Consider the following 15,028-nt stretch of genomic DNA (forward strand, 5'->3'; position numbering starts at 1 on the left):
CTACCTTACCTCGGGATTCATTCCAAATGCAGCCACCAAACCCAAGCTCTATTGTGGATGCCCAGAAGTGTTTACTGGCAGGAGCCTGATATGGATATTCCTGCAGAGGCTCTGCCAGAAGCATACTGATACAGTGGAGGATGCTTACAGCTAACCACCTGACTGAGTACTGGGACCCCAATGGAGTTAGAGAAATGACTAAAGGAGCTGAAAGAATTTGCAGCCCTGTGGGAAGAACAACAATATCAACCACCAAACCTTCCAGAACATCGAGGGACCAAAACAGCAAACATTAAGCAGCCATGGAGAGACCCACGGCTTCAGCTGCATATGTAGCAGAGAACAGCATCAATAGGAGAAGAGGCCTTTGGTCCAGTGAAGGCTTGTTTTCCCAGTGTAGGAGAATGCCAAAGTGTTGAGGTGGGAGAGGGTCATTGGTAGTGGGATCATCTTCATGGGAGCAAGTAGAGGCAAAATGGGAGTGTGGGGAAGGGGGATAACATTTGAAATGTAAATCAAGAGAATATCCAATAAAATGATAAAAATTTTAGTTCATCTTCATGTCAACAATATTTAATAACCTTATAGCTAATTTTAAAATGGACCCAAAATTGTAATAGAACAACAACCTCACACCAGTCAGATTGGCCAAGATCCAAACTCAGATGACAGCAGATGCTGGCAAGGCTGCGGAGAAAGAGGAACACTTCTCCACTGTTGGCGAGGTTGCAAACTAATACAACCACTCTGGAAATCAGTCTGGCGATACCTCAGAAAACTGGATATAGTACTACCTGAAGACCCAGCTATTCCACTTCTGGGCATATACCCCAGAGACACTTTAATACACAACAAAGATATATGCACCACAATGTTCATAGCAGCTCTATTTATAATAGCCAGAAGCTGGAAAGAACCCAGATGTCCTTCAGTAGATGAATGGATACAAAAATTGTGGTACATTTACACAATGGAATACTACTCAGCCACCAGAAACAATGACTTAACCAAATTCTTAAGAAAATGGCTGCATCTAGAGAATATCATCCTGAGTGAGATAACCCAGTCACAAAAGAACAGACATAATATGCAGTCACTGATATTGGGATGCTAACACCAGAGGCTTGCACTCCCCCTGAAACAACTCACAGACTGTATGAAGTCCAAGAAATAAAGAAAACAAAACAAAAAAAATATTTACAAAACAAGAAGACTTTGACTATTTCCATGTTGCATTTTGTTCTGCATGTACTTTACGCTCATTGTAACTATTAGGTTTTCAATGCATACTGTCAAACCTTTGAAAAAATCAAGTACTGACTAAAAAATATATTCATATAGTTTTATGTAAAAATTATTTTAACATCTGAAAAAACAGTACTGACTAAAATGTATAATTTTAAGCAAAAAATGTTTAAAATCTGTACATTTATCTTTGTTTTGTAAAATAAAGTTGTTTAAAAAAAATAAATAATAATAATAATAATAATAATAATAATAATGACAACAATAATAATATTATTATTATAATGATAAAATAACCATTTTCTTTATTCATAAAAGACAGAGTTTAGGATCTTAGTCCTCTGAGAGCCCCAACAAGCAGCTGAGTGAGACAGATATAAATACTAACAACCAACCATTGGACAGAAGATGGGGACTTTTGTGGCTGAATCAGGGAAAGGCTGGAAGAAGCTGAGGAGAAGGGCAACCCCATGGGAAGACCAGCAGTCTCAGCTAAGTTAAATCTCTCAGACACCGAGCCACTAAGGAGGCAGCATACACAGGCTGGTCCTAGGGTCCTGACAAATACAACAGAGGACTGCCTGGGCTGGCCTCAACGGGAGAAGTGTCTAGGCCATGAGAGACTTGAGTTTCCAGGGAATGAAGAGGCTTTGTGGTGGGGGTGGAGGTATGGGCCACAGGGAGATGGGGTGGTAGAGGAGATGGGGATAGGACGGCTGCTGGTGCAGCATGCAGGAGGGAAAGGGGGGAAAGGAGGCATCTTCTTGGACACAGGGGAAGAAAAAATGGGATAAGGAACTGTGAGAGGTGAGGAGATCCTGAGGACTCTAACCCCAGCAGCGGAATAATTCAATTATGGATTCACAGCTTAGTGAGCACTGAGCAAGGATGAAACCATAAAGCAGGGACTGACTGGAGGAGGTAAGTCACAAGGTGTGTAGGACTGAAAAAATATATTTCTCAATGGCCTCTTGTCTCTTGCTTTCCATCCGAAGTGTGATGAGCTGCTTTGCTCTTCCATGACCAAGGATATGTTCCTTGCCATGCTGCCCTGCCTTGTCTGAGATTAATGAAACCACCTTTACTATTAACCACGACATGTTCTCTTCTTTGAAACTTAAATATTATTACAATAAAGGAATGCACACTAACAGAGAAGGTGTGAGTAAAGCAGTTTTAAGAAGCAAGACTATTACACGAATTTGCCTAAATTACATCTCAGTGAAAAAAATGTTCTAGGATTAATCCTTGTATACTTAATACTCTAGCATACCAGACTTCTTTATAGCATATTCTGTAATGAATAGAGCATAGATATGTACATCAGGGTATATAAGAGAAGCAATGAAACAATCAAGAAAAAAATACCCTATGCTTTTCTACCCATCTTTCTTACTAAATGGACTTCAGGTAGCTTATTTACTATGGGAACTTATTATTAAAGGAGCTGTCTAGGGAGGTTTAATGTTACAGCACTTTGTGATAAAATATATTAAATGTTTCCCAAGTCTAAAACTTAGTACTATTGTTAAGATCTGGCCTTAAATGGTCATTCTTCTTTAAGTTATTGCTGCAACATTAAGTCAAATTCTTGACATATTTTTGCTTAGTATAATATGCCTGACTTAAATATCTCATTGTTGAATCATTCGTCCTAGTCTCCTCATATCATTTAAAATGATTATTTGTAAATGGGACTGGAAATGTTATGTCCCTACAACCATTTTTTTAAAAAAGAAATTAATGCCTTTCAAATGTTAAAAACGCATTGTGTTCTGGCCAGTGTTGCCTGGTATCATGCTATGGAGGCCTTGGATCTCAATATACATATGTCCTCGCTTGTTATGGCAACAGGAATTATAAGAAACTTAGCATCAAAATTCTTTATTTATTAACACACACACACACACACACACACACACACACACACACACACACATACATACACACCACACACACACGGAGCATGTAAGAGAGAGAAAAGCATTATTTTAAGGTGTAGTTTTCTACCTTGTGTCCCCAAATCTCATTTTAAGTGTAACTCATATTAAGTGTAGTGTAGTGTGGTGTCCAAAACGAAAATAAGGATAGAGAAAACATTCTGTTTTAAAAATTGAAATTGAAGAACTAAGGCATTGCAATGGACAATCAAATCAAAGTGGATCCAGTCACTATCAGAAAGTGAAGCTGAGCAATAGGAAGAACAACTAAGACAGAAATTATCACAGGCATGATGTAATATCATTGTTTTGATAAATCTTTATGTGGCATTTTGCTTTCTGGAACATTTATGTGGGAGACAAATGAAAGACTTTGAAACATTGGGCTAAGAAATTCAGTGCTTGTTCTTAAAGCCTAATTGACAATTCTAATAGGATCAAGGAAGATAGTAATACTGCAGGAAGAAGGATAGGGAACAGAAAAGATGGAGGCCTTGAATGGTTTTTGAGGCTAACATGGGTCTTTACTGGGAATTGAAATAGGAGCCATTTATGTGTTATTTTGGTAGGAATGGGGCTGTAGTCTTCCTCTGTCTTTAAAATTTGAAGTGTGCTGAACTTAAAGATAAGCATGGTGTGTTTGAGAAAAGAACTGTGCTTGGTTATGCTTAAATATTTAGATAAGAACAATGCAGCCAAGCAAGGAGTTACACCCTTAAAGATATTGATTCCACTCAAGAGAAACCTGGTGCTACATCATGAAATAACAAGAATGTGTTCTTCAGAGTCAGCACCCAGAAGTTCACAATGTTATAGTACAAGGAGGTCAGGATACACACAGAATTCTGATTTTGAAGACATAAAAGACAAAATACTGAGGGAATATAGAGAACTTCACAGGTCCACTCAACTCTATTCATACTCTGAACATCACAGAGTACAGCTGAGATGGGACCAGCAGAGAACCCTGAACATTAGAGATGTTAGGACCAAGGCACATCCTCCATGATCCCATGGATGTGAGATGGAACCAGCCTATATCTGAACGGAAATATTTATGATCCTACAAGTGGCACAGTTTGAGGGATAGCCCTACTCCATGTGCAGAATATGGAGTTAAAATATTTAATGTTTTTTCTCATAATTGTTGGTTCCACTTCAGTGTGAAGTGGTGATTAACCTTGCAATCCTTTGGTTCTTCCTTTTTAAATGGAAATTTTTTTGAAAGCTTATAGGATATCAAGAGTTAAGAGAATTTGAACTTTTTAAGTTGTTTAAATTTTTAAATCTCATAGATTGTTTAAAGTTGGACACTATACTATGCTACTATTTTAAGGTCAAAATAAGATTTGGGGAGGTGACAGAAAGTTACAGCTTAATTGATGCCCCCATGATGTGTGTATGTGTGTGTGTGTGCGTGATTGTCTTACACTTTCTATTACTATGACAAACCACAATGACCTAAAGTAACTTGGTGAGGAATGGGTTCATTGCACCTTACAGTTCACCGAAGAAATTTATGGAAGACAGTCAACACAGGGCAGGAACCTTGAGGCAAGGGATAATGCAGAGGCAATAAACAAGGGCTGTTTTCTGGCTTCTCCTCATAACTTGCTGAGCTTATTTTCTAATAGCACGTAGGTCTAGTAGCCCAGGGTTAGCATAGACTTTGTTAATTTGCCCCCACCATCACCAATCATCATTCAAGAAAATGTACCATGAACTTGCTTACAAGTTAAGCAGGTGAGGGACATTTTCTCAGTTGAAATTCCTTTTTCTAAAAATGATTCTAATGCATGTCAAGATCACATAAATTAGCCAGCACAGGTAGTTCTAGTCATCAGTTTCCCCAAATGCCCAGCGAGTTTCAATATTATAGCAGTCTAGATTCAGTTGACCAGTAAGCAAATCTACGAGGGATGTTTCTGGGTTGATTGAAATGAGCAGATCCACCTTGAAAATAGGCGGTACTAGTTCACAGTCCAGGTCCCATACTGAATGAAAACACTAAGTGATCTGAACCCAATTGAATGCATTCACTTCCTGCTGTCTACTCTTTACTGCTGGAGGACTGTAGCTAGCCTTGACAAATGTTGGCTGCCTTGATTTTCTGGCAGTATTAGACTATAACATGAAATTCTGCATCCAGTAACCCCATCCTCTCTTAAGTTGATTTTGTCAGGGTATTTTATTGTAGCAACTGCAAACTAAACACATCGAACCTTACACAAGAACATATTTAAAAACTCTTAAGATAATAAATCTTCATAAATCCATCAGAAATAAACAGTTTACCAAAAAGCTGAGGGAACAAATCTTTTCCAAGGAAACATGGCACAGAATAGCTGCTTCCTAGGCAGATATCCAGATGTCAAAAGCTTGTAAAATGTCTATGAGAACTGAAAATACTAATTAAATGTTTGCTATGTGTGTGACCTGGGGTAAGTCAAATCCAGCAGATGAACTTGTGCCCACTTACAGTTCCTTTTCTATTACTCATGGAGAATTTATTAAAGCCGTTCCTGGCATGGCAAGAAAATAGGACCCTTCTGGTTTGGGTGGCACAAGAGGAGAGATATAAGAGGTCCACTGTTGCAGGCTACAGAGCCACTGGAGAAAAGGGGCGAATAAAAACATGTTTAGACTTACATGCTTCAAAAACCAGCACTACATCATATTATCAAAAAGAGTAAAAATTTGTCATTCAAACTAAAGATGAATAGCATCAATAAGATGAAATTGGAAATTTCAAAAACTGTCTTTTTTCACTTTAATTTGTTGTTAGTTTAATTTTTAATCAGAGAAATAAAGTGTACCATTTTTGTTTAATAAAAAAATAAGGGTTTCATCTTCTTATTGGCACTGTGGATACTGCTAAAATCTCAGACGGTGTTCCTAGCCTTTACAGGATTATTGAATTTCCATTTTCAATAAAATGTATAGAGAAAGTTCAATAACATTCTGCTTTAGAGGTTAGGACCTTGTTGTGGAGAGACAGATGTGGATATCTTACTCTATGCAGGACATTATTCCAACTATTTGATTTTCTGTTTTTAGTCAAAAGTAACCATAGAAAATATATAAGTGAGTAGGCAATAAATATATAATGTGTCCCAATACATATCATTTCCAAGGATGCACATTGGGTTAGATGTGGCTTACAGGCTGCTTTTTGCTGAGTTGCTGATTCCAGCTCTATTATAGCGACATCTGCTATGATAATTGCCAGTGCTTATAGCCCAGACAGAAATCAGGGCATAAACAAAAGCCTTCTGGATGTCTCAGAAAACAAAGTCTGAAACTGAGAGTATGGACTTAAATAGGGAAATTCCTAGAAGACAGTGAACTGCAGAGAAGATGAGTTACAACTCTGCCGAAAGCCTTGGCTGACCACCAAATGGGGCACTAAACCCTGGAAAGCCACATAAACACTGTAGAGATGTTAACAGCTGCACATTGTGGAGGGGATAAAATTTGCTCTTTAAATCCAGGAATGATAATTCCTTAACAGAAAAACAGTACATCTTAAACACTCATGAGATGCATATAACTCATAGCTAGCAATATTCTCTTTTTAATCAAGAGCCATTACACAGGCAGTGAGATAGAAAATATGACCATTAAGGGCCAAAATGAAGGAACAATAACCAGGAACTCATCACAAGTCAGGCATTTTTTTAGGTAAAGCAGACAAAAATGTTATAGCTCCTCTGAAAGAACCATTCAAATATTAAAGAAGCAAAAACAAAAAAATTGATGTTACTGAATACAGATATAGTAGCGAGAGAAAAGTGTAAGTTCTAATATAACTAAAGGAAATCCATATATTAGAAAGTATAAGAATTGAAAATTTTAAGATGTTGGTGGGATTAAAGGAAACATCAAATAAATTCAGAGAGGAATAAGTAATAACAAAGTACATTGTTAACTTTAAAATTGTAGAAAGATTAACAAGCAAAAACACCAGCTCAGAGACATGGAAGACACAAATCACATCAAGAGGCAGGTAATTAAAATTCTAGAAGAAGGGAAAGAAACAGGAAATAGAACTAATTGATAAAAACTTCTAAGTTTGATGAGAACAAGGTATACATTCAAGAAGCTTATCAGCGCTGTCAAAACATGTCATATGGAAGCCAAAGAGAAAAACCATGTATGCAGACAAAGAAGGGGAGCAGAGAAAGTTAGCAAAAATGAAAATAAATGTCTCATCTAAAACCTTCAAAAGCATGAGGATGACATGTTCAAAGTGGTGTTTTAAACAGACTAAACAAGAATGTCCTGTTGCTTTCAAATTTAAGAGAGAAATGCAGACAGGTTCAGACTGTTTAAAAAAACATGGAATCATTCTCCAGCTAGCTTCCCTGTAAGAAATATCAAAATAAATATGGTCCTCATGCATTGAGGAAAATGACATAAACTACATTCTGACCTTGGTGTTTTTTGTTTGTTTGTTTGTTTGTTTGTTTTGTTTTGTTTTTTGGGTTTTATTTTTATTTTTTTTTTTTTTTTTTTTTTTTTTTTTTTTTTTGAGAACTCAGATATGTAGCTAGAGGGAAAGGAAGAGGATGAACTGTACTGACAGACCCTGGCTGTAATCAAATTAAAATCGAAGATACTAGCAGCCACATCTGCTAACTCTGGCCCAATCTAACCGTTCTCCAGTCTTTTTCCTAACTCTAGTTTTAATAACTCATGGAATCATCTAGGATACTAGCTCTAGACACTCAAAAGTTTATATATATATTGCATTCTGCAATCTTGTCACTGAAGTTTATTTACATGTCTTCAATGGTCAAAAACAATGAGAAATTATTCAATAAAAAAATGGGAGTATGGGGAATGTACCATTTACCAGCAATTATAGCACACAATGATTGAGTTGTTAACCATCCCAACCATACATAAATAATGTAAAAATTTTCTGTTTTCTTATATGAACAACCTGAACTTCAGACTAATTAAAGTCCATGATGGGCAGCAGTGACCAAATTCTAATTTTGTCCTTTTGAATTTTAAACCCAGTAATTTTTAACACATATTTTTCTCCCTTGAATAAAACCACAAGATTAATTATAGTTGTACTATAACCTTTTTTTTAACAACTTTATTTTACAAAACAAAAATAAATGTACAGATTTTAAGCATTGTTTGCATAAAATTATACAATACATTTTTGTCAGTACTTTTTTTTCACATTTTAAAATAATTTTTACATAAAACTGTATGAATATATTTTTTAGTCAGTACTTGATTTTTTTAAAGGTTTGATAGTATGCATTGAAAACTTAATAGTTACAATGAGCATAAAGTACATGTAAAAAAAATGTAACATAGAAATGGTCAAAGTTTTCTTGTTGTATAGAGATTTTTTGTTTTGTCTGTTTTGTTTTCTTTATTTCTTGGACTTCATACATCTGTGAGTTGAAGATACAAAATTAACTCAAACAAATCAGTAGCCTTTCTATACTCAAAGGACAAACATGTGGAGAAAGAAATTAGGGAAAAGGTACCCTTCACAATCGTCACAAAAACTATGAAATACCTTGGTGTGACTCTAACTAAGCAAGTAAAGGACCTGACGACAAGAACTTCAAACCTCTAAAGAAGGAAATTGAGGAGGATCTCAGAAAATGGAAAGATCTCCCTTGCTCATGGATTGGAAAGATCAACATTTTAAAAATGGCCATCCTACCAAAAGCAATCTACAGATTCAATGCAATCCCCATCAAAATTCCATCACAGTTCTTCATGGAATTGGAAAGATCAATGTGCAATTTCATATAGAACAAAAAAAGACCCAGAATAGCAAAATCCATCCTCAACAACAAGAAAACATCTGCGGGAATCACTAACCCTGACCTCAAGCTATATTACAGGGCAATTGTGCTGGAAACTGCATGGTACTGGTACAGAAATAGGCATGTGGATAAACGGAATAGAATAGAAGATCCAGAAATGAGCCCTCATGTATATAGTCACCTGATTTTCGAAAAAGGAGCTGTAAACTTTCAATGGAAAAAAGACAGCCTATTCAACAAATGGTGCTGGTCCAACTGGCACTCAGCATGCAAAAGAATGAAAATAGACCCTTTCTTATCTCCTTGTAGAAAGCTCAAGTGTAAGTGGATCAAAGATCTCCACATTAAAGCAGATACACTGAACCTTAGATGAGAAAGTAGGGAAAACTTTAGAACATATAGGCACAGGAGAAAATTTTCTGAACATAAAACCAATGGCTCAAGCTCTAAGGTCAAAGATTAACAAATGGGACTTAATGAGATTGCAAAGTTTCTGTAAGGCTAAGGATATTGTCAAGAAAACAAAACGGCAGCCAACAGAATGGGAAAAGATATTTACCAACTCCACATCAGATAGAGGCCTAATATCTAAGGTATACAAAGAACTCAAAAAGCTAGACACCAGAGAATCAAATAACCCTATTAAAAAATGGAGTACAGAACTAAACAAAACATTCTCAGTTGAGGAATATCGAATGGCTGAGAAATATCTGAGGAAGTGCTGGACATCCTTAGCCATCAGGGAAATGCAAATCAAAACAACCCTGAGATTCCACCTCACTCTAGTCAGATTTGCCAAGATCCATAACTCAGAGGACAACAGATGCTGTCGAGGTTGCGGAGAAAGAGGAACCCTTCTCCACTGTTGGTAGAGTTGCAAACTTATACAACCACTCTGGAAATCAGTCTGGCGATACCTCAGAAAATTAGACATAATACTACTTGAAGACCCAGCTATTCCACTTCTGGGCATATACTCTAGGGACACCTTAGTACACAACAAAGATATATGCACCACTATGTTCATAGCAGCTCTATTTATAATAGCCAGAAGCTGGAAAGAACCCAGATGTCCTTCAGAAGATGAATGGATACAAAAATTTCAGTACATTTACACAATGGAATACTACTCAGCCACCAGAAACAATGACTTGACCAAATTCTTAAGAAATTGGCTGCATATAGAGAATATCATCCTGAGTGAGATAACCCAGTCACAAAAGAACAGACATAATATGCAGTCACTGATAGTGGGACCCTAACCCTCAGAGGCTAGCCCTGCCCCAGAAACAACTCACAGACTGTAGGAAGTCCAAGAAATAAAGAAAACAAACAAAACAAAAAAATCTTTACACAACAAGAAAACTTTGACTATTTTCATGTTACATTTTGTTTTGCATGTACTTTGTGCTCATTGTAACTATTGGGTTTTCGATGCATATTGTCAAACCTTTAAAAAGATCAAGTACTGACTATTCATATAGATTTATGTAAAAATTATTTTAAAATCTGAAAAAAGTACTGACAAAAATGTATTGTATAATTTTACACAAAAAATGCTTGAAATCTGTACATTTATCTTTTTTTGTAAAATAAAGATGTTAAAATAAAAAAAAAGAAAAAAATGGAAAGTAAAAAAAAAAAATCCATGCTGTTTTGAACATTCTATTTTGATATCAATGTCAGAAAATTTATTTGTAATCTTTTGCTATTTTTATGAAACAGGTTTAGAGATGAACATATTATGTGAAGATTGACATTCTGTTGCCTTTTACTCTTATTTTAGAATATTTTAAAAAGAGAATTATATGCTTAAATGAAAAACAATTATTAGATATAGTCACTATTCTTTCTATTCATATAATCTGTTAGCAATTAAAACACTAACACAACCCTTACTTCGGTGTACATTTTCATTTCATTAAAATCTTCTTTATTAAAAATATATAAAAACAGATTCAATTTGTTTCATTTAAAAACATAATCTGTTTTACCGTGGAAATTTGAGATTCTTTTTACTAAATATAGAATTTAGCACCCTCACCTCAATGTGGGTAATTTCTCCAAAACAAAATGTTTGATTCCAAGCAGCAAAAAGCCAAACAAGATATAGCACTCAAACAGGTAGTGAACTGGATGAGGCTAGGTGTCTGTTTGTCTTCCTGTAAGCCAGAATCCAGCCTTATTTACTCAGGATTTTGCACATTTCATATTCTCCATCAAGACAATGTAATTCTGATCCTCTTTTCAAGTCTGCCTAACTCTAAAGTCATTATACTCTAAACTTCTCCTGGTCTTGCTCCTGCTCTTCCAGTTGATTACTTCCATTATCCTAATAAGATCAAAGACTTTCTAAATCTATCAATATTCTCTCTCTCTCTCTCTCTCTCTCTCTCTCTCCTTCTTTGCTATTTGCTTCATGAGTTTATTTTCACATCCATTCTTATCAACTGTCATGTACAGCTGTATCCATTTGGTCCTCTTAAATGGTATCTAAAGTTTGTCTGGTACCTAGATAGTAATGTCTATACAATTAGTTATTTGTATATATTATTTCTCTAAACTAGCATACAAAATGTAGTTATTAAGTGGTATTTTAATGTTTTCAAAGGCAATTTTAAAGACTGTGCATTCTATAGTTATAATTGATATACTTTGAGAGTGTGTATATAGTAACAAGGTTCTAATAAAATATAACTAAAGATGTAAAGAACAGTCTTTGTATCTTTCGAGACAGTGTTTGACTGGCCTGAAATTTAAAAATATACATCTGCTTATTCCTTTAGCATACCAAGAATAAAGGTATTCAGAACAACAACCCACCTACAACACATCCCTTTAATACTATCAGTAATGATACAGTATTCAAAACAGAGATTTTGACTCCAAATTTTATTATTGTAGAACCTAGGTTCCTTTTATTATTATGCTACTAATGAAATGCCTAAATATTGTTGATACTTAAAGAAAATGCCATCTATTAAAACTTCATCTGTTAAAATAACTACAGAATTTTAATAACTCTAATTATTTTATGATGAATAATTTTAATGAGAGAATTGTGATTATTACATAAAATGAAAACAATTATCAACAAATAATAAACTGTCCCAATAAAAACAAGGCTCACTATTTAGAATGTTTCTAATAAAATCACTAACACTGCTCACTTTATTTTTACTAACTATTAGGTTTAAATCCCACTTAATTCCCAAATTATAATGCTTTTTACCAAAAACCATACATTATCTGAAGCTAAGAGATAAACACAAATACTTGTCACACATATATAGTTTACAGGATACTTTCTTACTCCTCTGTTCCTGTGTAAAAATTACTTCAATTTTGCTTAGTAAAATTTTATGTAGCCCCCTTTTCTCTTTTTTTATTAGATACTCTGTATTTACATTTGAGATGTTATCCCTTTACCCTGCCCTGCTCCCATTCCCCCTCCCCCTCCAGTTGCCTTCACAAAGGTGCACTCCATTCTGATCCCCCTCTCCACCCCATTGCCTTGTCATTCCCCTACATTGGGAAGTCATGTCCTCTCTGGAACAAAAGCCTCTTCTCACATTGATGCCAGACACTGCTTTCTTCAGCTACATATGCAACTGGATCAATAGGTCTCTTAAAGTGCCTACAAAGTTGGTGTTTTACTCCATAGGAGTTTTGGAGGGTTTGGTTGATTGATAATGTTATTTTCCTATGAAGTTGCAACCCTTTTCAGCTCCTTAGGTCCTTTCTTTACCAACCTCATTGGGATCCCCGAATTCAGACCTATGATTAGCTGCAAACCTGCTCAGCTGTATCTATATAACTCTAGCCTAGTTCCTAAGGGGGCAACTATCTGGTTCTTTCCAGTAAGTACTTTTTGGGATCAGCTATAGTGGGTGGATTTAGTGACTGTATATGTGCTGGATCACCAAGTGAGGCAACTTCTGAGTGATCTATTCTTAAATACCTGCTTCTCTATTTAACCTTGCATTTCCTCCCATGAGTGTTTTGTTCTCCTTTCTGAGAAGGACTGAGGCATCCCCATTTGGCCTTCCTTCTTTTTGAGCTTCATAATGTCTGTAAATTGTTTCTTGGGTATTGGGTATTCAGAGCTTTCTGGGGCTAGTGTCCGCTTATCAGTGAGTGCATACCATGTGTGTTCTTTTGTGACTGGGTTACCTCACTGAGGTTTGCCTACGAATTTCGTGAAGTCATTGTTTCTAATAGCTGAATAGTACCATTGTGTAAATGTACCACACTTTCTGTATCTTTCATCTGTTGATAGACATCAGGGTTCTTTCCAGCTTCTGGCTATTATAAAGAAGGCTACTAAAAACATGGTGAAGCATGTGTCCTTGTTATGTGTTGGAGCATTTTTGGGGAGGAATAGCTGGGTTTTCAGGTAGTAATATCTTTAGTTTTCTGAGGAACTTCCAAATTGATTTCCAGAGTGGATGTATCAGCTTACAACCCTACCAACAGTGGAGGAGTGTTTCTCTTTCTCCATATCCCCATCAGCATCTGCTGTCGCTTGAGTTTTTGATCTTAGTCATTCTGACTGGTGTGAGCTGGATTCTCAGGGTTGTTTTGATTTGCATTTCCCTGATGATTAGAGACTTTGAACATTTCTTTAGGTGCTTCTCAGCCATTCGATGTTCCTTGACTGATAATTCTTCGTTTAGCTCTGCTATGTAGCCTTCTTTAACTAGCTTAAAACCTCCCTTTCTTATACATTTGTTGTTTTGTATTATTGAGTATCTGTGCCCATTAAAGCTACATAGGAATATATAATGAATATATATGTAACATAAATGGGTAAGTACAAATACTCTGTATAGTTATATCTAAGAAAATAGGCATATATACTATGTGAAGTTACAGATAAGAGTTTTTCACAGAGTAAAAACCTTATTATCTTTAGGTAAAAAATGTGGAGAGAAAACCATACAAAAGAAGATACAGATGTAGAAGTGAGGCAGGAAAACTAAGGCAAGGAAAAGGTTAAAGGGTAAAGGCCTAGTGTGGAAGGAATAAAAAATATTAATGGAGGAAAATGAAGCATGGTTTCTTCCATATATCAAATCTAAATCTAATCATACATATAAATGTGGGAACTAATATTCATAGATAGATGGGTAGATAGATAGATAGATAGATAGATAGGTAGGTAGGTAGATAGATAGATGATAGATAGATAGGTAGATAGATAGATGGTAGATAGATAGATAGATGATAGACAGATAGATAGATAGATAGATAGATAGAATGATAGATAGATAGATAGATACATAGATAGATAGATACATAGATAGATAGATACATAGATAGATAGATAGAATGATAGATAGATAGATAGATAGATAGATAGATAGATAGATAGATGGGTGGGGGGTGGGTGGGTGGGTGGGTGGGTGGGTGGGTGGATGGATGGATGGATGGATGGATGAATGGATGGGTAGGTAGGTAGGTAGGTAGGTAGGTAGGTAGGTAGGTGGATAGATAGATGTTAGATAGATAGATAGATAGATAGATAGATAGATAGATAGATAGATAGATAGGTAGATAGATAGATAGAATGATAGATAGATAGATAAATGATAGACAGGTAGGAAGATAGGTGGATAGATTCATTTGGGGTTACTTGTGCAGAGACTGGACATGATCAAGAGGGACAGAACAGATAAGTGATAAGCCTGCTACAATGACATACATTATCAAAGTGCCATGATGGAACACATTACTTTATTTACTGCTACTAATAATAATGGCATGGTTCTGGGTATTTCATATTAGTGCGAAAAGGAAAGCAGAATAACAAACCTGATTCTGAGCCTTAACCAAACACACTGTTCAGTTAAAAATAAAATATCACATGCTCATAACAGACAAAATAAATTTTTACATGTACCTTCTTGGAAAGAACAGCAATAAATTTGTTAACAATTATTTCAGTCACATCTCTAAAATAAACAATGAACAACAAATTTATTTTTTAACAAACAATGAAAGCTCCCCAAAGGCTGTTTTAGTTAGCAAATGTCATAAATA

At 35.6% G+C, this 15,028-nt stretch overlaps 1 protein-coding gene across 1 annotated transcript in view; it reads right to left on the reverse strand.

Annotated features, from left to right (window-relative positions):
* The window catches only part of MALRD1 (MAM and LDL receptor class A domain containing 1), a gene marked incomplete at both ends in the record, with an annotated part of 691,362 nt that overhangs the window by 385,514 nt on the left and 290,820 nt on the right, over nucleotides 1-15,028 (reverse strand). The gene's annotated exons all lie outside the window — the stretch shown is intronic.

Source organism: Micromys minutus (assembly GCF_963924665.1).
Source record: "Micromys minutus genome assembly, chromosome: 6".
Classification (NCBI taxonomy): domain Eukaryota; kingdom Metazoa; phylum Chordata; class Mammalia; order Rodentia; family Muridae; genus Micromys; species Micromys minutus.